Raw genomic sequence first — 26,268 nt, forward strand, 5'->3', positions numbered from 1 at the left:
CTCAGCTCAGCTCGCTGGGAGACTTCCAGCACTTTCCAGGTTTCAGCACCGAAGTCCCCTGTCCCAGGAAGGAAATCCTCGGTTCTAAACAAGCTGGGGTAGCTGATCACCCCACACGCAATCTTCAGAAGCTGGGGGACAATGTCAGGAAGGCTGCCGGCTCCCAGGCCATCATGCTTTGAATTAATGATCATTCCTTTCCATCCGCTGGGTAATGAAGCACAGAGCACCGTTAACCCGGCTTGATTTTCCATTTCCTTCTTTCTTTGTTCACGGCTCCTAAAGCACAAGCCTCGCCCTGAGCTCTTTCTGAACGCTACTCTAGATGGAAGATGCCTTGAAAATTCCCCAGGCAGTCAACCCTCACTTCTTCTTCAGAGACAACCTGGAGCCCGGTACCGCAGAGAGAGAGAGAGCTTAGAAACCGGATCATCCATCCAGGCTCTGCCCGTTCAGTGGCTATGTGACCTAAGTCCCAAGGCGAAATATGGGAGTCTTTATTAAAGAGAGCAGGGGAGACATGGTCTCTCTCTCTTTATGGTCCAGCTGGTCTCCCACCCCTCCCTCCTGCCTCTGCTGCGCTGGTTATGCAGGAGTACATCACCACGCTCGGCTCTGGAATACGGAGTTCTAAAAGCCTTGATGATCTGCCCCCTCATTCTCCAGACAGATAGGAAGGCCCAGAAGCATGAAGAGTCTTGACCAAAGTTTCACGGCAAGCTAGAGCCAAGGCTTGTGATGCTCTCTAGAGATTTGTTTTAGAAAACATGGCTCCCTCCGCCAGCACCCGAACCACCCCCAGCAAGGCACCCCCATGGCATACCAGAGAAAAATCAGAGTGTGCTAAGATGAGGAATCTGCTTAATGTTGCGCTCGAAGCCTGGAAGGAAAATGAGCCAAGTACTGAAAGATTAAACATGCTGATCTTTAAAAACAAATCAGGGTTTAATTTGGGTTTTTTTTTTAACCCTCATAAAAAGAGAGAGAGAAGTTGGGTCCTTGACCAAACACTCAGCATTCCAAACCAGGAAGACCCATCTTCCTCCCCTCTCCCCGCCCGGCAGAAGCAGGAGCCTGTGCACCTCCACAGGTGGCCTCCACTGGCCTGCCTGCTGTTTGGATGTGCTAAGGATAGGCAGACTGGCAAAGGCAGAGTGGTGAAGACAGCCAGGCTCCAAAGGGGGCGTGAGGCCCTCCGGGCAAAGCCAGAATAAGCTCAAGCTGGTTACACCTTGACGGCCCAGAGAGGGTAAATCATTTGCCTCATGGCACTTAGCAAGTAGGTGACAGAGCCAGGACTTGAACTGTATCTAAGCTCAGTGACTATGCTAGAGTAAATGCAGAGCCTGAGGATCAAGAAATCTGCTTTCTGCTCCCTGAGAATCTGCTGGGGGCTCCCCAGACCCCCCGCCTGGATTGTTCCTGCTGTGTCTTGGGGGCTGATTCTTGAGGATTTACACATTTAGTTGGTCAGTAAGCACTGTTGTCTATTGTTTGTCACAGTGTCACAGGAGGCCTCCGGGCAACGGAGATGTGTTGCCTTGGGGGTGGGGGTGGGGGTGACACTCGCAGTGGGATTTGGATTGGATGATTCTGCAGGTGTGGTGTTTTGAATAGGTTTGGATCCCCAAAGACTCTTGTGTTTGAATGCTTGACCCACAGGGAGTGACATTATCAGGAGGTGTGGCCTTGTTGGAGTAGGTGTGGCTTTGTTGGAGGAAGTGTGTCACTGTTGGGGCGGGCTCTGAGGTTTCCTATGTTCAAGCTCCTCCCAGGGAGGAACAAGATCTCCTTTTGCTCCCTGCGGATCAAGATGTAGCCCTCACAGCTCTGTCTCAATCTCCATGTCGGTCTGCATGATGCCATGTTTTCTGCCGTGAGGATAATGAACTAAAACCTTTAAAACAGTAGGCCAATTATATGTTTCTCTTTATAAGAGTTGGCATGGTCATGGTATCTCTTCCCAGCAAAAATACCCTAAGACAGCAAGTGAAAATGCCTCTTCCAAGCCTGATGACCTGAGTTTGACCCCCAGGAACCCCATGGTAGAAGACAGAACTAACTCCTGCAAGCTGTCCTCTGACCTCCACACATGCACCATGGCACGCATTCCCACCAAGTAAATAAATAACAATGCAATTGCTTAATTAAATAAATTGGCTAAATTAGTCATTTTCTAGCAACTTAGGTCTCCTTGGGTGGGGAAGATTCCGAGTTGACACTATTAACTAGACCCAGCTGGGGCACCACCTCTCCCCAAGTACTCTAAACCCCAACGTGCTGATAAAATCCCAGGTCTGTGTTCTGTCTGCCCCCACCGGGAGGATGTGTAAGATAGGCCATCTACCCGGTACCTCTGGGCCAACTCTTTCAATAACCCCAGGTCCATTCAGGAAACAGTGTAATCTCATCATAGCAAAGAAATGGAAGGCAATCGGACACAGGTGATCTGCCTGTGGCCCCATGGCTGCCGGGGCAGCAGTAAGCTGGAGTGCAAAGCCAATGCTATTTTCATGGCCCTCCCTGCCTTCAGCGTGCCAGGCGGCATAGGGAAGCCCAAACTAAAATCTTTTCAGAGAATGCTCCCCTAAGAGACAAACAGGAACTGTGGGTCCTCTCTTCCAGTGGTCCACAGAGGCCTACATCAGGGAGGCTCACTGTTCTGGAAAAGCCCTTGTAGCTTATTGGAAAGCACAGGCACACAGGTAGTTGGAAAGTGACTTACTGGGTATCTGTGGTCCCATGTGCAATGGCTGCAGTTCTGGTGAGAAAGCTCCCAGAGCTGGCTTTGTATGCCCTAACAATCAGAAAATAATGCACAGACCCGTGAGAAGGAAGCCTAGGAGCAGTCACCCCAGGGGGCGAGGGGAAAGTCTCAACATGGGCTAAGGTAGGTATCCTAGCCCTGAAGCTCAGCTCTATTCCCTCAGAATGCCTTTCCTCACACATAACTGTCACGTCCAGCTGCTCTAGCCATATCCAGATAGAAGAGCCAAAGGGTACAAGTATCTGTGTCCAGCGTCTCTACAGGAGTATTAGGCTTGGACTAGCTTCTGTACTCTCTACTCATGCCCCAGTCAAGGAAGTGAAAACCCTGAGGTGTCCTGTTAGCCTTCCGTTGGACCACAAAGCTCTCCTGCTGAAGCTGGGAGCAGAATATCAACCACCTGATGGATCATGGACCGAAAGTAAGGTGGGGATGTTTCCACAGAAAATTAGCTCAAGGCTACCAAAGAGGCAGTAGGAACGGGATTGACCACATTGCTCTCTGAACTCAATAAATATCCACTTGTCCTGTTGCCTACAGGGAAAGGGATGGTTCAGCCTGTTAGGAAGTGAATGGAGAACTTGGGTCAGATCTACTGAGGACCAGAGCCGGTCAGTGTCTGGAGAGAGCAAACGGAAGATACGGGTCCCACCAGGCTGGCAGCCTTGAGGCATTCTTGGGGAGAGAGGCTGGAGAAAGGGAGCCTCCAGCTCATTCCCAGGTGCTTGCCGGGGTCTGGGCACACCGGTTCAGATAGATCCCCCTTTTACCTGGAGGACGTTCTCCAGGGATGAGCTCCGGGAGGTAGCCCACTCCCCGCCCCCACAATCTGGCTCCAGCGCATCCCTCCAGATCCTCAGCCTCCCCCTCCCTCTTGGTGCTGTGGGTTTGGCAGCCGCTTGGGAAACTGTTACTTTTAAATGAATCCACGCCAGAGGAAGTGAAGAGGCAGACACAGCCTACCAGCCACTTCTGAGTACCCAGCGTTTCTCCCTCCCCTCCAAAAAGGGGATCAAACACTTCTTCACAATAGAAGGGGGAAAGGGGAGGGCTCCGGCAGAAAAAGGAAGGGATACAGGGACAAAAGAAGGGCCAGTGAGAAGGCCTCATTTGATCTTAATCAGGCCAAGCTTATGTCTGATTTGATTTTTTTTTTCCCTTCCATGTTAAAAACAAAACCAAGACCTAAAAGAAAACAAATCACATTATTTATTTCTCTTGAACCGTTTCTGATTCCGAAACACTCGGGCTTGTGAGACTAATTGCCGTGGTGACTCTGATTATTAGGAGCAAAAAAAAAAAGGACCAAGACCACAAAGGTAGCAAAGAGAGTGTCAGCTGGTAGGTGGAGGCAGCCTCAACTCCAGATCCTGCAACTGGCTTTCTACTGGGTATGTCTTCTGATGGGGGGACCATCCGAGTGCACTTCTAGCCCTGTACGTTCCTCTGGGGCTAAATTCAAGCCGCAGTATCCTGCACAGGGCTGACAAGCTATATTTGAGTACAGAGGATAACCAGGGCAGCAAGCCCCAAAGACTGTTGAAGGGTTGATTGTCCTGAGTGGCAGCGAAGGTTCTGGCCAGTGTTTTATTGCCAAGAATAAACACCCTAGTGATGGAATCCAGGGGTCAGTCCAGGCCCGGGGGAGGTACATGCCGTAACGGGGTGGCCTGGGAGGCACTGAGACCCCGGGCTGGACAACCTGGTGCTGACTGGGCTGGCTGGAGCCAGGGCCGGGAGAGGAGAGGGAACAGGGTTAATGTCTGTCTGGCCCTAGCTCTCTGAACCAGCCTGACCTGTCAGAGAGCAGCCTCTAAGGTTGAGACAACCATCGTGCTCCCTCCCTCAGTCGCCTCTGGACTCTACGATCCCAGCATTCTCCTAAGTACTGAACTGCGACACTCCCAAGTTCAACAAAGGTGAAAATCTGCAGGTCTCCTTCCCACCTCCAAACCTCCCTGCTCCTGCCAGCAAAGCCCTTCGGTGTCCTTGGAAACACTCTTACCCATATGGCCTGCCGTATGGGTTTGGTTGGAGTTAATTCTTCCCCCAGTACAAGGTTGAATCATATAACCCAACCCTTAACCAAGCCACATACCACACTTCCCTGGCCTTCGTGGTTGGTTTAGGGAAGGGCGATGAGCCCAGTCAGGCCACTGAGGGCTAACAAACCTCAATTCTGAGAGTTTTGATTATATAATTTGGGAGGTTGATCTTCTCTTCATCTTCTGAAAAGACACACACACATACACACACACACACACAAAAGAAAGTAGCTCACAGAGCTCTTGAAGCCATGCTGTGACCATGAGCCAGTTTGACAAAAGAATAAAACACCTCAGTGACAAATCCAGGGGAGGTACCTGCGTTAACTGGGTGGCCTGGGAGGTACTGAGACCCCAGGCTGGATGAGCTGGTGCTGACTGGGCTGCCTGGAGCCAGCACTGGGAGAGGAGAGCCCAGAGGACTCCAGGCTGAAAGCCAGACAGCGCTGCATCTCTACAATGTCACTTCAGCTGCTACAACCAGCTCCCTTCCAAGTTCTTCCCTTGGACTGCTAAAATTGTAGCAGAGAAGCCACTGCGTGCCCCACTGTGCCCACGTGGGCATTTATAGACACTACGGCTCTCTCCTCAGGAAGCTCAAGATGTCCTACTGAGATGGGAACCCTCTTGTCCTAACTCCCACCCTGATGGTGCCAGTGAGCAGCCCTGGCCCTCCCAAGAAAGGAGGAAAATATCCTCAGATGTAGGCAATGAAAAGGCATGAGGTCAACAGCATGCAGAGGCCCCAAGCAAAGTTTTCCGGGGCTGAAGTCTGCTCTGGAGAGCTTCTACGGGGACCTAGGGGACACCTGGGACATCCAGGCAGGTCAGATGCTGACCGGTAGCAGAGCTCTAGACTCCTGATGAGGAGAGCTCAAAAAAGCAAGCAGAGTTTCAAGCTTAAGCCCAGGGCCAGTTATTTAACGAGGAATTCAGGCAAGAAGGCATTCACATACCCGGCCAGCTTTGGATCTGAAGCCAGGCAGCAGAGCCAAAACCAGAGCCAGCTTAGATGCCAAGCCAGCCCAGTCCTGTGTCTGCCCTGGTGACATCTGGCCAGGAGATAGGGGATCCGAGGATTGAACTGATCATCTGCCCCTCCTCTAACATACGGAGGTCCTTAGGGTAGGGGGCTACCTTCCACCAAAAACCCTCTTTCCCATCCCTTCCTGGCTCTTTGCAGGCAATTTTAGGTCAAAGCAGCCATGTACCTAGCAATGTCAGAAGGCAATCCTTAAGTCAGGGGTGGTGGCGCTTGCCTGAAATCCCAGCAGTTGGGGCTAAGTCTGCAGTCTAAGCTACAGAGAACCTATTTCACAAACAAAAAAAGTAAGTTTCCCTACCCTCTCCCTTCTCCTGATGAGAATGCTAGTAAGTGAGGAAGTTGCTTGGACAATGGCAGCCATATTGCCCAGGTGAGAGTCAAGACTCAACCAAAGGAACCGGATGTCGCTGAGCTATTAAACCAGTCTCCGTTCCTGTCTGTGTTTGGACTTTCTGGTTTTAGGAGGTAACATTACAATTTAGGTAGTTTCATGTCCTAATATGTTTCCGACACAAGCAGGGCAAGAGCTAAATAAGAATGTGTCAGAAATGTCCCACCCCAAACCTAAAATTCTGTACATGGGACCCTGAAATCAAGTTCACCAAAGCCCATGGTCTGAGTGACTAGTTTGGGAGGAGCTGGGGTTTGAACCCAGAGCCTCCTGGTGGTAGATGCCAAAGTTTGAAAACTACTTTGCTTATGCCACCCTCCACCAGATTTTTCTGGGCCAAGCAGCTGACAAACATTTCTGACGTGTATGTTTCCTCATCACATCCCTGAATTGTTCGCTTATGGAATCTCATAAGACTAAGATTGAGGTGAGTATGTGGTATTCATCTGTAATCCAGCACCTGGGAAGTGGAGGCAGGAGACTCTAAGTTCAAGGCCAGTATCTGCCTCATGGTGAGTTCAAGGTCAGCCTGAGCAACATGAGATTTTTGTCTTTAAAAAAAAAAAAAAAAAAGGAAAAGAAACAACTAAAGAAAAAAACCAAAAGCAAATTGGGATAGACAACAGTCACAAAAGCAAGTGGGAAGTCTCCAAGAGGAAATGGAAGAGATAACTGAAAGCTAAGCACCTCCATTCATCAAAATAATTGCAATTCGATGAAAAGGCAAAATCAAAGACTGGAAAATAAAAACAATTGCAATAAATACAACAAGGCTTCAAATCCTTTGTTTGGGAAAAGGTCACAGAAACTTTAAAAGAATCAAGATGCCAGTGAAATAAACAACATTCCCACATGCGAATTCATGCATACAGACACAGAGACAGAGAGACAGAGACAAAGACAGAGAGAGAGCAGTCAAAGTCACGTGAATTAAGAAGAAATGCTGCAGACTGACAGATTACCACCGCCTGAGTAAAACTCGTAGATGTCTTTGCGGGTGCTCTGCGGAATCACTCCTGCCATTCTGCACAGCATCAGGAGAGACAAGACAGGCGCTCAGGTCCATCAGGAATTCGGCTTCTGTTGGCTTTGTCTAGAAGTCAGAAATGCCTGGTGTTGTATGGTTTGTACATGAGGCAGGGTCTCTCACCACTTTCCCAGCTAGGTTGGTAGCTAACAAAAGCCAGCAACCCCATTTCTGGGCACCCCCAAGTCCCCAATGCTGGAACTGCAGGCACACACCAGCTCTTAGCCTGGGTGCTGGGGTTCTGAACTGAGTCCCTCATCCCTACACAGAAAGCACTCTTATGGATTATGCTTTTTTTTACTGAGATGGGTAGGAGTCTTGCTACGTGTGTATGTAGCCCACATTGGTCTTGAACTTGGATTCTGACTGCACGGCACCCTGAATGTTGGCTGTCAGCTTGAGCCAACATGCCTGGCTTTATTTTTTTAAAGTCAGAAAGGATAAGATGGGAAGATGAAGGAGTTAAAAAATTAAGAAAATGACAAAGAAGCGGGGGGAGGAGAGGTCAGTGTGAGAAGGAACAGCAGTGCCAGATCATTTGGGCACAGTCGTGTGTGTGTGTGTGTGTGTGTGTGTGTGTGTGTGTGTCTGGTCTGTGTATGTGTAAAGGTTAGGGTCAACCATGGTGTCATTCCTCAGGAACTGCCTACCATGTTTTTCTGAGAGTGTCTCTTATCCAATAGCCTAGAACTCTCAGTCTAAATTAACAAGGCTGGCTGGCCAAGGAACCCTCATCTCCATCCCTTTTGCTCTGAATGAGCAAGAATGCACCTCCACCATGCCCAGCCCTTTTACATGTCTGAAGTCAAATTCTGGTCAAATGCTTGTGTGGCAGCACTTGTCTGACTGAGCCTTCTCCCTGACCTAAGAATGATATAGGGGTGTTTATTTTTTTGTTTGTTTTGTTTCACTGTGTATTTCTGACTGGGCTTGAACTCACTGTGTAGGCCAAGTTAGCCTGGCCCTCTCAGAAATCTGTTGTCTCTTCAGATATCTTGGGGGTGTTCTTTGGAACTGTAGAGGACCAAGGTCCTAGGTTCAGTCACCACTCCCAAAAAATAAATGAATGACCCAGAAAAAAAGCTAGGCACTGGCTACCCAGGACACTGAGGCAGTAGGATTGCTTGAAGCCAGGACTTCAAGACTACCTGAGGATTCGGGGAGGAAAAGGGAGAGTTTGCTTCTGAGTGTCTGAAAGATCTGCCATTGGATGAGATATATAGATATATAGAGAGAGATTTTTTTTTCTTTTCAAGACAGGATTTCTCTTTGTAGCACTAGCTGCCCTGGAACTTGCTTTGTAGACCAGGCTGGCCTTGAACTTAGAGATCCACCTGCCTCTGCCTCCCAAGTGCTAGTGCACCACCACCACCTGGCTCAACAGTCTTTTTTAAGGGCCAGGCATGGTGGAGAAGCCTATAATTGCAGCACTTGGAAGGAGGAAGCAAGAAGATCGGGAGTTCAGCATTACCTTTGGCTACTTAGAGAGTACAGGGCCAGCTTCAGCTATAAGGAGAACACAAGGCCACTCTGAGATATGTGAAATCCTGTCTCAAAAAAACAAAAATAGGAATAATGAAAAGGAAAGGAGAAAGAAAGGAAAGTGAGGAGGAAAAGGAAAGAGACCCAGAGGCCCTGGAAAGAGGGAATGAGAACATTCATTGAGCCCCTGAGAGACACTAAGTCATTTCATTTAGTCTTCAACACGATCCTTGAAGTAGCAGCCATTGCTATCAAGAAAAGGTTTACAGTGGCTTGTCCATGTTCATGAAGATGACCGTAGTGGGCAGGACCTCAGCCTCTGAGCCCCCGCCTCATAGCCATCTTGACACCAACAGAGGGGGGTCAGCTGCGGGAGTCTGGTCCCCACTATTCATTCACTCTGTCACAGAACAGCACCTTGAGACTCTGAGGTCGCAGTGGAGGGGACACCATCCCTGACAGGAGTGGGGCAGCTGGAGGCTGTAGAGCCTTGTACAGACACTCGGCCTTTTTTTCTGTCCTCAGATGTGGCTTTTGACCCAGGCTTTGACACTTCCTGGTCTGATTTGACCAGGTATAGCCTGAGCGCCATTCTGACTCTGACAGTTCCTGACCCAATTTTCCACTGAGGTAGGTCTTGGATGTTCTGGGGAAAGAGATCCTTAAGGTTCAACTCAAAATGAGACTAAACTTAACCTTGACCATCTGGGGAAATGGATCTCCAGCTCTCCTGAAAGCAGAGGGTCATGCGTTCAAATCCTACCCAGGCTGGATGGCAGCTAGGTATAGCAGAGGCTTTAGAGTCGCCTGACCTTGAATCCAGATTCAGACTCCGCTGCTTAGCATGTGACCTGAGCTTAGCCCAAACCAAACCTCAGATGGATTTAGATGTATAGATGAGCAAGATGTAGAGGGAGGATCTATGTGCTCCTGCACAGGCATGAGGACTCAGAAGTCAACCTCAGACATCCACCTCAGGCACCACCTACCTTCCTTAAGATTCATTTTCCTTAATTTCTAATTGTGTGTGTGAGTGTGTGCACCTGAGTGCGGGTGGTCTCGGCATGAGGTGTTTGATTCCCTGGAGCTGCCTAACGTGAGTGCTGGGGACACACTCAGGCCCCTCTCTATACGAGCAGCACGTACTCTTAATCATCTCTCCAGCCCAGCTTTTTCGTTTGTTTTCCTTTTTGAGACAGCGTCTCTCACTGGGTTAGAACTGGCCCAGTAGGCTAGGCTAGCTGGCCCGTGGGTCCCAGGACCTACTGGTCTCTACCTCTCCAATACTAGGATTACGGGCACCGTCGTCACACTCAGCTTTTGGTGTTGTTGTTGTTTTGAGAAAGGGTTTCTCTGTGTAGCCTTGACTATCCTGGACTGACTTTGTAGACCGGGCTGGCCTCAAACTCACAACAGATCTGCCTGCCTCTGTCTCCCAGAGTGCTGGGATGCTCGGCGTGTGCCACCGTGCCTGGCTCACACCCCGCTTTTTAAGGAGAGCATTGCTCTTCTACAATCTTACTACGGAAGATGCCTGCTGCTCCTACGCAGAACCAGATTCCACTGTGCCACTTGCCATAGACAAACCAGCCCAAGAGGGTGGCTGTGTGCTGAGCGGCAGAGAGCTGGGATAGCATCACACAGGGAGCGGGTGGAGGGGTTCTCCTCAATGTTTCAGATTGTTTTGTATCTCACTAGTACTCTTGAATATTTTGGTTTGGATAAAAACACCCACTTATCCCATTTCAGTGACTTTCACCTTTTAGCCATTAGGTTTTAGACTTTCAGGCTTGTCTGTTTTCTCAGGTCACTGTGTTACAAGTTTTCTCATTCTAGTCCCCACAAGCACTTGTCTAAATCACTTTTTAAAGAGACACCGTGCGCATGATGTCTCTTCGCCACAGTATTTGGACGCCAGTTCTTCTGACGTGGAGATCCAGCTATCTACCAGTTTAACGCAATGAGTGTTCATCTTGAATGTCCTATTTGATTTCTGAGACAGAGTCTTGCCATGTAGCAGTAGCCCAGGCTGGCTTGCACCCACCTCCCAAGTGATTACAGGTATCACCCAGGCCTGTCCCAGTGTCCTGTAAGTCACTGACAAGTATGTTTCTGAGCCAGAGGCTGCCGTGTTGGTAACGGTTGGTAACATCCTAGGAAGGAGGCCGCCCTACATTACTGTTCTCCTTCTAACCGTCATGTGCGCTCAGAACACACCCTTATCCTGGCTAAGCTCTGGACCACCTCCACAAATCACCCCTGTGCAGCGATGAAGGACGTGACTTTGGGATGGGTAGGGTTTCTCTTTTATACCTTTCCGGAATGCCTGACTTTTTACAGATTATAAATTGCTTTTGTAATCCTGATCCTACCCAAATGATGTAAAGGAAAACAAAGCCTGTTAAGATAAGATGAAGGTGGTGGGAGCTGCTTGCTGGCCAGGCAGTGAACACTGAGCAGGACTCAGTGGCCACAGCCAGGCTGCAGCCCCTTGAATACCCCTTGAGCTGGAGGTAGGGTGGGGGAAGAGCTAGTCACATGATCAACTTGAAATGTAGATGGTTCTAGAAAGAATCTGGTACGGGCACCACGGATTCTGGTCTTAGGACAAGTCTCTACACGAAACAGAATGGGTGTGTGGTCTTGGTTCTCAGAAAAGCAACTGGCCTACATTAAGCCAAAGAAGAACATGCTGACACTAATGAGAAGCCTAGGCCTCCTTAGAAATCAACAGACCATACAGGAAGTCACGGCCCTTCATCTATCAGAAGAGCCACACTGTGCCTGCTTCACCAGCTCCAGGATTAGCCAACAATGGTACAAAAAAGATAGCGTGGCCCCTACACAAGAACGATTCGAAAATCCGTGAAGCAGTCCATGTCTTAAGAAGAAAAGAAAAAGGAGTTAAGGGTTTTTTGTTTTGTTCTTGAGACATGGTCTCTCTGTGGAGCCCTGGCTGGCCTGAAGCTCACGACGTAGACCAGGCTGGTCTGAGCTCACAGAGATCCACCTGCCTCTGCCTCCTGAGTGCTGGGATGAAAGACGTGTGCTACCACTCGCAGAGGGAGTAAAGGATTCTAAAACACGGGTGAGGGACCGCAGAAAGTGAAGATCACCCTGGCTGCTAGGAACTGCTCTATTGCTCAAGAGCTTGTGAAAGCATTTGGAGGGGCATGAACTAGCCGCATTAAGATGTTCAGTGCCTTCATAATTCCGTTTCTGAAGTCTGCTCTAAAGGAAACACGAGCTGCTTTATCATCAGAGCTACTCCCTGCATCAGGATTTATGACTGTGGAAGGCAATAACTCACATACGGCCCTAGGAGAGCTGGCTTGCTAAGCTCAGACGGAGCCTCGCAGTGGCGCGTCCCATGGCCATTAAAGACAATGTTTATGGAGACTGTAGTAACGCTTAGAGCCGTGTTTATGTTACTATGCTAAATGACACAGGGGGCTATAAAGTTGTACATACAGTACGATTTTAACTACATAAAAATTCACATTAAAGAACGGACAGAAATACTCTCACGTGTCATGCGGTCCCCTGGGGATTAGTCAGGCTGAGTGGGCTTTTAAACCCTTTTTTGAGATACACTTTATTTTGAAACGATTGCGGATTTGCAGAAAAGCTGTGAGAACGCCAAAGCTGCCCTGTTTTTCTTGCCCCGGTTTCCCAGCCGTGAATAGCTTCCCACAGTGGCTTTGCTGCATGCATGTGGACCTCACAGTCTCCACGTGTGCGGAGAAGACACAGTTCTAGCGTTTTCTGAAGCCTTGGAGAGCAGGCCGCAGAGACGATGTTTTGCCGTCCTCAAAGCTCCGGAGCACATCCTGCGAACACAGACGTGGATTCATAACCAGGCCTTCCAAGGAAATCAACAGCCAACCCACAGGCCTCATGCAAATCTTGCCAGTGTCCCTTCCAAGTTACCCTCTAAACGCGTCCTCACCTTACAGCACCTGTTCCAGGATCACCTTGGAGCAGCGTCTCCTCCAGGAAGCTTTGGTTTATCGTAGTCGACAACGGTTACAGAGGCCAAGAGCCAGGAGGAGCACGGTGAGCTCCGTTGCTTCTGGGACCTCGGAGGCCGAACGCTGCAAGTACATGTCCATACACTGACAACTATAGCCACGTGGACTTACATAGGTCTGAAACCGTACATCCACTAGTGTGAATGTATCTAGATATCTACACAGACAAATAAAAACCCAGCCAGCTCTTCAGTTCTTTCTAGCTTTCCCCCTCCCCTCCCCTCGTCCTGTGTCTGCACAACCCCTTCTCCAAGGAGAAACCTACCTTCCAGTATCCTTAGATATCTGTTATTTACTCAGTGTGATGACCCTGGAAGCCACGAGCACACTCACGCCTATTGAGCACACCACCTCAATATGTTCGGCAGACCAGAACCTCTACGAAGCCCCCAATATCAGGAGTTCTGTAACTGCAAAACTCCCATGTATTTGTAGCATCTTCATATGGCAGCACCTCCCGCATCTCCCCATCTTCCCCCGGCAAAACAATTTCAGACAGAACACCTGCATTCCTCCAGAGGCTACACACTTAAATCATAGCCCCAGTGTGGCTAGGAGCTCACTGGAGCATAGGCAGCCGGGACCATGCTTCTCTTCGTTGCCAACCAACTCCTGTGCCCATGCCTTCCAAGGCTGCAGCTTCCACCACTATGGCCTTTTCGAGAGAACTTTTCTTCTCTCTACCAGACAGGCAGCCCTCCCCACATCCCCTGCGGTGGTTTGAATGAGAATGGCTCCCATTCACTTATACGATTGAATACTTGGTCCCCAGTTGGTGGCGTTGTTTGGGAGAGATTAGGAGTGTCACTGAGAGTGGGCTGTAAGGTTTCAAAAGACTCACACTCTTTCTAGTCTCTGTCTCCATCTGTAGGACTCAGTCAAACTCGGTCGGTCAGTCGGTCTTGGTCTATGTTACTCTGTGTCTCTCTGTGTCTGTGTCTTGGTCTGTATTACTCTGTGTCTCTCTGTGTCTGTGTCTCTCTGAGTATTTCTGTGTCTCTGTGTGTATGTCTCTCTGCGTCTGTGGCTGTGCATATGTCTCTCCGTGTCTGTGGTTGTGTGTCTATGTGTCTCTGTGTGCATGTCTCTCTCTGTCCATCCATCCATCAGTCTGTCCATCTCTGTGTCTGTGTGTCTCTCTGTTTCTGTCTTTATCTGTGTCTCTGTCTGTCTATCTTTGTCTGTCTTTCTATCTCTCTCTGTCTGACTCTGTCTCTATCCCTGTGTCTGTCTGTCTCTGACTCTGTCTGTCTCTGTCTCTCTCTGCCTCCTTGCTTGTGGATGAGACATGAGTTCTCAGTTATGTCTTCTTGTGCCTGTCTGACCTCCATGTGGCACAGAGAATGGTCCCCCTCCCCCACCAAATTCACATGCTAAATGCCAAAAGTACCCCCACTAAACATAGACACTAAGTGTCAAAAAAAAATTTTTTTTTTAATTTTAAGGCCACTCCTGTCCCTTCATCTTGTTGTCTTACTTCTGGCCCTGGGCTGGTGGAGAAGCCTACTTTGCATCTCCGGAGAGGTCCAGCCTAGGTCCTGTGTGCTATATTCATAAAGTCCCTATGGAAACCTTCATATCACCACACCTCAGCGTCCTCATCTGCAATACCATGCCAGCTCCTAGGAAAAAGCTCCAGCATGGAAGTCAGGTCTGGGCTGGTGTATAAGAAAATGAGGATGATACTGAAGGCATTTTCTTGTCCTACAGCCATCCTCGTCCACCCAACCACAACCTCCCCTTTGTAGCCTTCAGTGTCTGTTTAACCAAGGATATAGGTTTGCAATGTACAAAAGCCTCATTCAAGCACCTAATGTGGAAAAGTAAGTGGCATGGTGGAGGCCGTTGGGGTATCTCAGCACAGTGCTTGCCCGGCATGCTTAAAGCCCTGAGCTCAGTCCCCAGCACTGAAGGAAACTGGGTGTAGTGGTGCATGCCTGCCTGTCATTGCAGGTGAATGCAAGAGGATCAGAAGTTCAAGGTTACCCTTAGCTGTACAGCAAGTTTGAGGCCAGCCTGGACCACATGGAACTCTGTCAAAGGGAGGGTGGAGGGGATGCTGCAGCTATGGCTCAGCTGTTAAGGGTATCTGGGTTCAATTCCCAGCACCTCCATGGTAGTTCACAGTGCTCTGTAATTTTAGTTCTAGAGGACCTGACACCCTCTTCTCACCTCCTGGGTACCAGGCAAGCATGTGATACACAGAAGCAAATGTAGGCTAAACACCCATATGCAATTATTAAAATAGGATATTCTTAACAGGGAGGAAGGAAAGGAAGCAGATCTAACAGGCTTCCCCAACTGAAGGTAAGATTTGTGTCTACACCCAGTCTTCCGGAGTGTCTTTCTTCTGTTCTTGATGCTGGCTGGGTGAGTTTTCCCTTGCCAACAGGTTTGCTCTGGTTTGCCAGCATGCCTAGGCTCACATCCTCTCAGCTGAGCATCCCCAGGACAGTCTGACCCCCCAGGTCCAGGACAAGCAGAAGCTTTATTTTCACTGGCTCCTTGTCTATCTTTAACCCAGCCAGGTGCTGTCCAGAGGACCCCGATGAGCCAGACAGGCCTGGGACACATGCCACCTCTTCCCAGAGGGGTGAGGAGGAGGAGTCTCCTAGAGGGAAATTAAGGAGCAAGTATGAGACAGGAGGATGGGAACTGTGCACTACCATCCTGCAGCACGGAACCAAAGGAGGCCAGGACCCAGTCTCTGCTTCAGGAGGTCCAGCTGGCACCTCTCCTGAGGCATAGCAGGCACTGTCTTGTGCCTTTCTACCCTCTGTGGCACTGGCTGCACAACAGAGAGAGGAAGGGGGGATGCTGAAGAGATGGATCAGCAGTTAAGAGCACTGGCTACTCTTCCAGAGGACCTGGGTTCAATCCTAACACCCACGAAGAGGCTCACTCATGATTGTCTGTAATCCAGTTTGGGGAGATCCGATGCCCTCTTCCAGCCTCTGCAGGCACCGGATGCACGGACATCCACATAGGCAAAACACCCTTACACATAAAATAAATAAGTAATTTTTCCTTTGAGAAGAATATATGGGGACTGGCCATAGTGTCACACAACTGTAACCGTCACACTCATGAGGCTAAGATGGAAAAATCACAAGTTCCAGACAAGCCTGGGTGCCAGATTCTTGGGGGTGAGAGTGGGGCAGGGGTAGGGAAGAATGGGGGGGGATAAGCAGTAGTGGATTACTAGCCACTACTGACCTGTACATTTTTAAATAGTTAGGATGGAGAGATGGCTCAGTGGTTAAGAGCACTGTCTGTTCTTCCAAAGGTCATGAGTTCAATTCCCAGCACCCACGTGGTGGCTCGCAACCATCTATAATGTGAACTGATTCTCTCTTCTGGCAGGTATAAATGCGGATAGAACACTCATATACATAAACTAAGATTTACATCTTTAAAAAAATACATAAAATAAGGTTTATATCTTTAAAAAAAAATAGTTAAAATGGTAAGTTTTACCCTGTGGGTTGTTTTTTTTGTTTTTTGTTTTTTGTTTTTGTTTTTTTTACAGTAATAATTAAAAAAAAAAAGAAATAAAAAAACTGTCTCCCTGCATCTGGAGCCAGAGAAGTAAGACACAAGTGGAAACCATACAGGAGGTCCCTAAAAGCAACCTGAGCCTGGGAATCCCATAGTATGGACCACGGGTTAGGAACTGGCCTGTCTCGCATGTTAAGGAGGGTGCCAGTAGAGTCAAGTCCCAGGTAAGTCAACGAGTGACGTCATCAGAGCCGTGATTCCCACTCTGTTACACACAGCTAGCTGTAAGTCCAGCATGGCTCCCGCTAGGTGTTATAGGATTAGCCATCACACCATAGCTCATTAAGTCTAAGCTCATCAACAGGACAGCGTCTGCCTCCACGAGCTGGCAGCACTTCTGCTGCCTTTTGCGGGGGAGACAAAACCAATGGTCCTGTCAATGATTGCCAGGCACCTTGGATTCCGTGGCATACTACGACTAAAATAAGAACAGCCCGGCCCACCACTGTTAGCCCAGTTCAGGCAGCAAACCGGGGCACAGATCCGCATGGCGAAGAGCACAGGAACGTCTTGAGGGCAAAGCACAGTCCTGGGGAGCATGGCTGGCAGTGAGCCTGCTGCCCTGTTTCTATCTTATTAGATCAACCCCTGCCCACCAAGGGTCTGCACGGATGGACAGGATATATCTAGAAAAGGAAACTGGCTTCTCAGAGGTGCAGCCTTTGCAGAGGAAGGAAAATGCTGTTTCTTCCACGAGCCCTGCACCTGCACTTAGGAGATGCCTGTGGTGTTGGTGACAACGCCATAGCTCAGGGCCTTCAGGAGACCCCAGGGCTAGACAAGAGCCCACCTCCCTTAGGGGAGGGAGAGAGCAGTCAGAGATTGCCTCAGAACTGGTCTGTTTTCGTTGTGAGGAAGTGCCACGTGACTTAAGAAGCCAGTGACTTCCCAGCCACCCTGGGTTTCCTGACACTGCTCTGCACAGCTCACATTCAGCTCCTTATCCTGGCTGTGCCCACGAGGAGACGCTGGGAGGGACTGGGGTAGGGGCAGGGTGTGGGGGAAGGCAATGGGGGCCCGGACACCCACCTAGGCCCAGGAGCCAAAGGCCAAGCACCAGGCCTAGGAAGCAGCTCCCAGTGCCAGCAGGAACCGGACGCAACAGATGTGCTGGCACGCCTGTAATCCCAGCAGCACTTGAAAGGTTGAGGCAGGAGAGTCACCAGCTCCAGGAGAGTCTGGGACATGTAGCTGGACTGTGGCTCAAAAAAAGAAAGAAAAGAAAATCTAATCAGACAGTTAGAGTTACTGTCCTTGCTTAAGACTTCAGACGCGAAACAACAAATTCCAGAGGTTCCCGGAATCCACAGTGAGCTGTGTGCAGGCAAACTGTCAAGAACCGCTAGCCTTCCTGGGGCAAACCAATGTGACAGCCATGTCCCAGTGCCCCTCTCTCCCCCAGCCTCTAATTCCTCAGTTACAACCCTCCAGTGCTCGGGAGATGGCTCGATGGATAAAAGCATGTGCCACTCAGGCATAAGCTCTTGAGTTTGAGTCAACAGAACCCATTCAAAGATAGACAGTGTGTGTGTGTGTGTGTGTGTGTGTGTGTGTGTGTGTGTGTGTGTGTGATGCCAGTGTTCCTACTGCAAGATGGGAGAAGACAGGAGGGTTTCCAAGAGCTCTCTGGCCAGCTAGCCTGGAGAACCCCATGACGAACAACAAAGAGATCTCACTTCAATCAAGATAAAAGCAAATACTGACACGAAAGATAATACTATCAGCCATAGCCATGCCCACAGGCACAAACTCTGCACTGACTGCACAGAGAATTCGGTTTCCTTACCAAACCAATGGCTCACAGGTGGCTGAGGTGGATCATAAGCATAAAACAAGGGCTATTTTGACTTGTGGGGCCCCTGTTTGAGGAGTTGAGAACTAAATGAATGCAAAGCCCATGGCCACAAAGGAAATCAGGAAAATCGCTTTCCAGGAAGAAGAGTGGCCAGTTGAGGAGCTCTGGTGGACGACCATCAAGGGTAGCATGTGCAAGAAAAAGTGAGGCACCCTGGCTACCAGCCAAGCTTGAGGAGGCCTATCACAACTCAGCCCAACAAATCATCCCTTTGTCTTCCTGAACAAACCGATGTCGAAAGTGGCTGTGCTCAAACGCTGGTTGTCCATCTGCCCCCATTATGAGGTAAACCCAGATGAGCTCGTCTCATCTCGTTTAACGCTCTGCCCCCTGTCCCCGGCACAGTACCTGTAGTAAGTAGTCTAGTAAGTGTTTGGGTAAATGAAACAGCCTGAGCCTGAGGAGCCCCAAATGCCATGATGGAGGCATGGTCCCGGCCTAATGGAAATCTGAAAAGGAGTGTCAACCATGCAGAAGCCAGGGGCGGGCTCTGAAAGTTTCTTTTCCTGACCATCTTGGTGAGCCTCTCTGACCAAATAGGACAAGAATGGTGAGCGTGAAAGGAGCCACCTTTGCCTTTTGCCCTTCTGCCTCTTTATCCGAGAGCCATGTTCCATGCAGCTCTGTCTGACGCAGGCATTCTTGTAGGCACGAAAAGGAGCAGGAGTTTTGAGGCCTGCTGATTGCCCATCTCTGTACAGTGTGACTTCTCTGAGGGAAACCAGCTAAGCTTCAAAGTCAACACACCCCAGCTGGGTGGGGAGGACTTGATGGAGAAAGATGTGTCTATACATCAGCACGGAGCCACACGAATGACTTTGGCGCATAGATACACACACATGTTTTAAAGCCAGAAACGTCTTTCCACTTGTTGCCACGGTGACACATGCTCCCCAGGATGGGACCAAAAGGTGCAGCAACTGAAGAAACAGAACACAGCTTGGATGCTGAGCTCTTAGCCTCCCTGCCTCTGCCTTGGCTTGGCCAAGTGAAGACACAGACAATGAAAGTGGCCTCCGGAAAACAAACCTGGACCCATCCTTTTCCCTGCCCTGAGCCCACCCAGAGCTCCTCATAGTGGCCTGCTCAGCTCTGCTGACAGACACCGGTCACTGTCTCTCTGGCCTGCCTCCTCAGGAGCTTCAACCAGGCAAGACCTTTCTGTTCTTGGGACATCTGTCCATGCTCCCCTGCGCAGCCAGCCTAAGGGGCGGGGCAGTGGGAAGAGACCAGCAGCTGCAGGCCATTCTCCCTCCTGAGGGCCCACCCTTGGCACTGGTCCTCCTGGTGCACAAGTCAGCTTGGGTATTCCCTCCACGGAGGCTACTCACTCTAGTTCTCACTGCCGTGCCCACCTCCCTTTAGTGTTTCACCTCCTGCCCGCCTCACTTCACGAGAACGCTTTCAAAACAAAGTCTTTGTTAGTTTACACTTCTAACCCGATGTCTAGTAAAGGCTCAATAAGCATGTTATTGAACTCACCGCTACCCCGTCTCTGCTCTACAGGAAGGGAGGAGACAGAGCAAGTTCTTCCTTCTAACCAAAGGTAGCTGGGTGAAAGTACCCGGCAGTGAAGACACAGACAATTCCGCCATGTGATCCCAGTCGTTGGGGGTGGGGGGAAGGAGGGTTCCCTCTATCACACTCTGAAATGATCCTGTCTGGGGTGGCCCTGCTCCTGAGCGGAGGCCAAAGCGGAACTCATGCCTGGGCTGAGTTCCCACCTCAGCCCTGAAGCACCTTTTTCATCTTAGTAGTCACAGTAACTGCTATCTGTCACCACGTCCTCCATCCAGAATCAGGGCTGAGGATTCTGTAAGCAGCTGTGGCCGCAGCTTCACATTAAATTCCTATGACAGCCCTTTGAGGCTGGGGTTCGGCTATGGGCACTAATGTTGCTTTGAGGTTGGGGTTCGGCTATGGGCACTAATGTTTCGGGGCTGCCGAGCTCCTGTAACCACTGTTTACTCCACTGCCTCTCCCTTCCTGCCTAGCTTCCTGGATCCCCGTCAAACAGAGAAAACCCTGGAGGCCTATCAGGAGGGCCCGGGATTAATTAAGGATGAAGGGTAGGGATCACAGCTGAAGAGCTGGGCGGTTGACCTCACCGGGAGGGAGATTCATGACTCCGTGGGAGAGTCGGGGCCTCTGGGAAGATTAGGGGAATGCTCAGCAAACTGGGAAACTCGTGTAAATGCTGACAGCATTAGGTCATTAGTGCAGCTGTCACGGCAGAGACATCTCGAAATCTTGGTGGCTTAGCAGAAAGGACCCATCTCGTTCATGTCAGACTTGGGGATGCTAGGGAAATATCTCCAAACGCAGCGGCCTTCCCACTCCGTCACTCCCACGGGCTGAAGGAGTCACCGGGCTCCACCCCGCCGAGGCACTCCAGGGCGCCCCAGAGGGCAGGTTGAATCCTGGGCTGGGTGTGCCCGCTTTCATCTCTGCAGCATGCAGAACCACGCCGAAGCAGAAAATACATCCTGAGTCCTCACCACTGGGGGAGTTACAGAGATGCTGGGAAGAACCAAAGCACCTGCCTGTGCTGGGAGAACCAGGACTAGCCAAAAACTTTCTACCAGGGTCAAGTACGGGCCCTGAGCTGCTTCCTGGCTTCCGAAGCCACCGCGACTTGAAGTGGGCCGTTGCTTCGCAGCAGGAAGAACGGGGGCAGAGTGTCACCGCATCAAACCTCTCCGCTGCAAGCACAGTCTCAACCGACAAGCGCTAGGGATCACAACACAACGGGCCATTGAGAGCCGAACCGGATTAGAACCCGCAGGAGAACTCTCTCTGGAGACCCGCCAGCTTCCGGTTCAGCTCTGTGACCCCCGGGGCCGCCCTCAGTGAACACCCTCATCCGCCTGCTCCAGCTGGAGAAACAGCTTCCGCCTTCCTGTTAGAGGATGCCTTCTAGAAAGTTCTCCATGTTTGGATATGCAAAGACCGTGGAACTCGCCCAAGGCCTCTGAGACGAGGGAGAAGTCCATCTCACTGCTGTTTTCTCTAGGTAATGGTACCCCCCCAACCCCCACCCCCGCCCCTGCAAAACCACCCAGGATTTTAGAGAAGTCAGGGTGACCCTAATGGCAGGAACGACGCAACACATGGAGCGGACCATGCTCAAATAATTTCCACTGTTTTGCCACCTCAGACCGTCTGAGTAACCCAGAGAGACAGAAATTGTCACCCCAATTCACCGAGGTCAGAAGGGAACCACCAAGACACATAGAAATCTCTGTAGCTGCGGGTACTGTATCAGGCAAGGGGAGGAGCCAGCAGAGGACCCGGGGCAGACTGATGACTGCCAGGCTTGGGAGTTTCACAAAATTCCACTTTGAAGCCAGACACAGTGACACTGGCTGACATAATCCCAGCACTCAGCAGGCAAGGCCAGAGAATCATGAGTTCCAGGCCAGCCGGCCCTAGACAACAGAACTCTGTCTCAAAAAAAAAGAGAATAGTGACCTCAAGTTACAGTCAGAGGCCTACCACTTGGTACACCCATGATGTGAGAAAGTCATTTTCTGCCTTCAAGCTTCCTTTTCTCCAAAACTAGGGTAGTCACAGCATCTCTCTGTTGGCTACAGAGGAGTAAGTAGGACTCTCTCTGTGAATCTCTCAGTACAGGCCTGGGTCAGTGAGTGAAGGCTTCCTTACTTCCTGTGTGTAGAAACAGGAAGTGGAGTAGAACAACAAACTCTAGAGCCCAGGAAGGGTAGACAGGTGATGGCAGGGAGTTTCAGTAAGGAGGGAGCTCCCTGAAGGCTACTGAGAAACCATAGGCCATTTCTAAAACAAGGCCTCAAACCTCCTCCTGCAAGAAAAGTAAGTGAAGCCAGGTACAGTGGCACACGCCTTTAATCCCAGCACTCAGGAGGCAGAGGCAGGCAGATAGATGACTGTGAGTTCAAGGCCAGCCTGGTCTACAGAATGAGTTCCAGAACAGCCAAGGCTACACAGAGAAACCCTGTCATGAAAAATAAATAAATAAATAGATAGATAAATAAATAAGTGAATGAATAAATAAATAAATGTAAATTAATCTCTCAGCATGCATTCCGTTAACCTTGTAGTCAACAAAACTAATTGACACCAAGAAGCTTGAGGTAGCACTCCGCAAGGTTTGCCTGGTGCCTTCAAGGGCTCTGGGAGATCCTCAAAGGGAGGAAGAGAAGGCTGAGCGTGTAGCAGCCATCACACCATTTTCAGCAGGGAATAGCGGAGGGATGTTTGCTGAGTGAATGATAGATGGAAGAGTTCCCAGAGACTAGACGAAGAAATTAGCATGGAATTCCAGATAGGAATGGTGAGATTCCAAAGTAAGAAATGGCTGTGGAGAGCAAGGAAGCCCAGACAGAGCTGGACTCTCCTCAGTGTGCCTCACACCAGCTGTGCCACTGTGGACTTGTTGGCCCTGAGGGCCGACTGCTTCACTGGTTGCTCTTGAGCTCTTCTGTGTATGTGTGAGTCACACCAAAGCTGAAAGCATGGAGGTGCCCCGGTCAAGCCGGGCGGCCTCTGCTCCTCACCACATAGCAGCCACTCTTCACCCCTAGGGTAGAGCTTGGCTATGTTGGATTTTTCACACCGTGAAGCTACAGAGCACGAGCTTCTCTCCTCCCGCCTTCCCTCCCCTGCAACTCCTTCCCTCCTCTCTTCTCCTCTGCCTCCATCCTCTCTTTTTTTTCCTAGAAGAAGTTCCCTCCTCTCCTTCCCTCCCTCTTCCACCCCTCCCCTCCCCTCCCCTCCGGTTGGTGGGCATTTGGAGCCAGTCCCGTTTCCCACAGTCCCGTTTTCCACTGAATACCTGTCTGAATACCGAGTCTGCCCGGGCCTGTGCCTGGCTTCAGTCCTGGCTCTTCTCCCCACATCCTGACTCACACCAGGTAGGACGCTCCTTTGAAGTCACTTCAGGGGGTGACTGGGACACACCCCCTGGCAGAGCCTCACCCTGCCAGGGGAAAGCAGAGGAGGCACAGCTGTGTGTGTACAATGACACCCCAATGGGAAGCCACTTGATCAGAAACAAACAAACAGACAGACAAAAGCGGTTCCCAGCACAATCCCCTTCCGTTTCCCACCGTTCACTATTGTGGCCAGCCCTCTCACCCATCACTGTGTTCAGTCTCAGTGGACACAGGTCACAGCAACAGCTGGCCACTTCCAGGGGCCCAGCAATGGCAGGTCGCCTTAATGACTGTAAACCTGTTTCATACGCGGCCTGGGGTGTGACCCAGTGGTAACTTGTTTGCCATGGATGAGCCTGGGGTTCTAGCATCAGCACAGCTTCTACACACAAAGTTTGAGGGAAGCAGACAGACAAACAAAACAGAGGTCCATGGCCAAAATAAGATGTGAACCACAAATGAGCAAGAACCAAGCTAATCCTTTAAATCCGGAAGCATGCACACACACACACATTTTTCCCCCTGCACCACAAGTCAAAGCCACGTTCTCCCAGGAAATACCCAGTCAGCTGTCCGAGCTAGCGTGGCCACTGATGTCTTTACCTCCCAGCAGGACTCTGATAAACTCAGCCCCCCCTCCCCCCATGGTCCTACATCAAAGCAGCCCCTTTCCAATGTCCTCAACACATCACTGTCACCATAGACCAACTTCAGTCAGCTTGTGTCTCATTGCTTTAAAGTTTGGGATGTTCTGACGTCCCAGTCCTCACTCAAAAACTGACTAAGCAAGAAGATACCTCACAGGAACCAGTCACATCGTGCCAAGTGTCCCTCCTGGCTCCCTCAGTAAAGGCTAAGGCTGGGTTCTGATGCTTCCGGGAGAAGGTTCCCTGCCCAGAGTCTTCCCCCCACACACACACACACCAGCTCCCACATTTGTCTAAATTCATTCTCATGCACAGTGGAGCCATTTACCACTGTCAGCAAAATGTCCAAGTGGAGGGACAGACACGACCTGTTGTGCCTTTTAAGCTGAGCTCGGATGGGTCACAACCACATGAGTGTGGAGGCTCCCTGATGGAAGGAGGGAGGGATGGACAGAGGACAGCGGTCCCCCCCCCCCGGCCGTGGGAAACAGCCCAGATCGCCCTAGAGGTTTCAGGCAGCAGTGACAAGGGGGGGCCTGAGCAGAGGAGAGGTGGAGGGGGCCAAGGCACAGCAGACAAGTTTCCTAGGACAGAGCTGCACGGAGCAAGGGCTCCAGCACCGTGAACTGGTTCTTGACTCTACCTGCTCCTCCGCTCCCCACCACCTCAGCCCACCGCCATCCCCAGAGGACTCCCACACCCCAGCTGCGACTCAGTCACACCGCACAGACGAACACCGCTGATGGGTGCTTCCCACCGTCCACAGCACAAAACACAGACTCCACACCTCTGCTTGAAAGGCGTATTACTGTCGGGCCTGCGCCAATATTTACCAACCTTTCTTTTTAAAACGTCTCTTTACACTTATTTGTGTGTGAGAGAGAGAGAGACAGAGAGTATGTGTGTAAGCATGAGGGTTTGTGTGTGTGAGTGTGAGCCCGTGTGTGTCACACACACATACACATGGAGGCAAAAGGACAACTTAACAGGAGTTGGTGTTCTCCTCTTACCACGTTTCCAGGGATCAAACTCGGGCTTGGCAGCGAGCACCTTTGCCTCCCGAGCCATCTGGCAGGCTTCACAATTGCTTTCTGCACCCTCCCCCACACCACATTTCACACTCCAGCCAATGTAAACACTAGCAATTCTCTGAATTCACCAAGCTCATTCCTGCCCCTGGGCTTTTGCACGGAAAGTTGCTTCCACCCATCTCTTCCCTGCCCTTTCACCTGATGGGTTCTGCCCAGCTAGTCCCTCAAGGAAACTTTCCCTGGCTGCCGAGGGCTGTCTTGGGGAGCCTTCCTGTGGGGGCTCTAGTTCCACAGTCTCCCCACACGGCTTGAGAAGTATCTCACTCCCTCCCCCTTGAGGCAGTGAGCCCCAGGAAAGCAAAAACAAGATCCTATTCACTGCCGAGCGCCCAATACCTGGCACAAAGTAGACACTCAATAAACACTTGTCCAGCTATCAAAGGCCTAAATAAATAAACACGGTACAGGCTGACTTCTGGCAGTCAGCATTTGCTATCTGCTTTCAAAACCCATATCCTTGTATTGCCCTCAGACTCCTGGGTAGACCAGAGAAACATGCTTAGACCTTCGAGACTTGTCTTCAAGCTATGGTAAAATAATAATAATAATAATAATAATAATGAAATAAAATAAAAATAAATTAAGATTGCCTCAATTCCATTCCCCCTAATGCACTCAAGGAATGCTGAGGCCTGACCTTACCCCAGAGATACATATGTCATGGTCAGGAGGACAGCAGGGCTCTCTGGGGGACTGTAGCAAGGCTTACAAGGCTGAGATTACTCCCTCTGCAGTACGGCTCCTATTCACCCTTCAAAACCCAAGAGACCTCCTGAAAGAAGTCTTCCCGAGAATCCGTCCCTCCCTTTCCCATTGAAGGTTCTAACGTGGCGCTTGCCAGTCTTCAGCCCAGTGTCCAGCACAGCGTCTAACACACTGAAAGGCTCAACCACACTGAGTGAACAAATATGGGAGTGAGCAGAGCCCAGAATCAGGCTCTGCGGCCAAGGCTGAACGCTGGGCTGCACTGGGTAACAGTCCCAGGGAAGGAGAAGGCTGAGTTACGTGCTGGAAGAGCTCTGCAGGCCTGAGGTCATTGCCGCAAGCCCAGAAATCACAGCCCCAGAGCCAGAGCGAGGCTGGCCATTAAACAGAGCGCTGTCCCCATAGTTTGCTGGTTGGGCTTGGTGATGTGTTACAATATATATATACTGAATGAATAATGAAACGCTGACCCAGGAAGAGCCATGAATGAGGAGGGCTCTGGCGGCCACTTTTAAAAGCAGAGGCACAGCTGTCCTCTGGGGAAGGGACGGGTCTCCTTACCATGTCCTGGGTGTGTGTAGACCACTGTGGACACTCAGTAAGGTTGTCAGAATGGGATCTGCAGAGCACACACATACTCTTTCTCTCTCTCTTTCTCTCTCTTTCTCTTTCAGAATAGAAATACAGTGTAAGTCACTTACATTGTTAATG

At 50.4% G+C, this 26,268-nt stretch overlaps 1 long non-coding RNA gene across 1 annotated transcript; it reads right to left on the bottom strand.

Moving 5' to 3' along the window:
- Nucleotides 1–12,518: 12,518 nt before the first annotated feature.
- Nucleotides 12,519–24,814, bottom strand: LOC129686580 (uncharacterized). The gene is made up of 3 exons (XR_008721637.1): nt 24,772–24,814; nt 12,707–12,851; nt 12,519–12,587 (listed from the first exon to the last, which is right to left on the bottom strand). It is a non-coding gene; the product is annotated as an uncharacterized LOC129686580 (long non-coding RNA).
- Between the last annotated feature and the right edge of the window lie 1,454 nt (nt 24,815–26,268).

This window comes from Psammomys obesus, unplaced genomic scaffold (assembly GCF_907164565.1).
Source record: "Psammomys obesus unplaced genomic scaffold, mPsaObe1.curated_primary_1811, whole genome shotgun sequence".
NCBI classification, from domain to species: domain Eukaryota; kingdom Metazoa; phylum Chordata; class Mammalia; order Rodentia; family Muridae; genus Psammomys; species Psammomys obesus.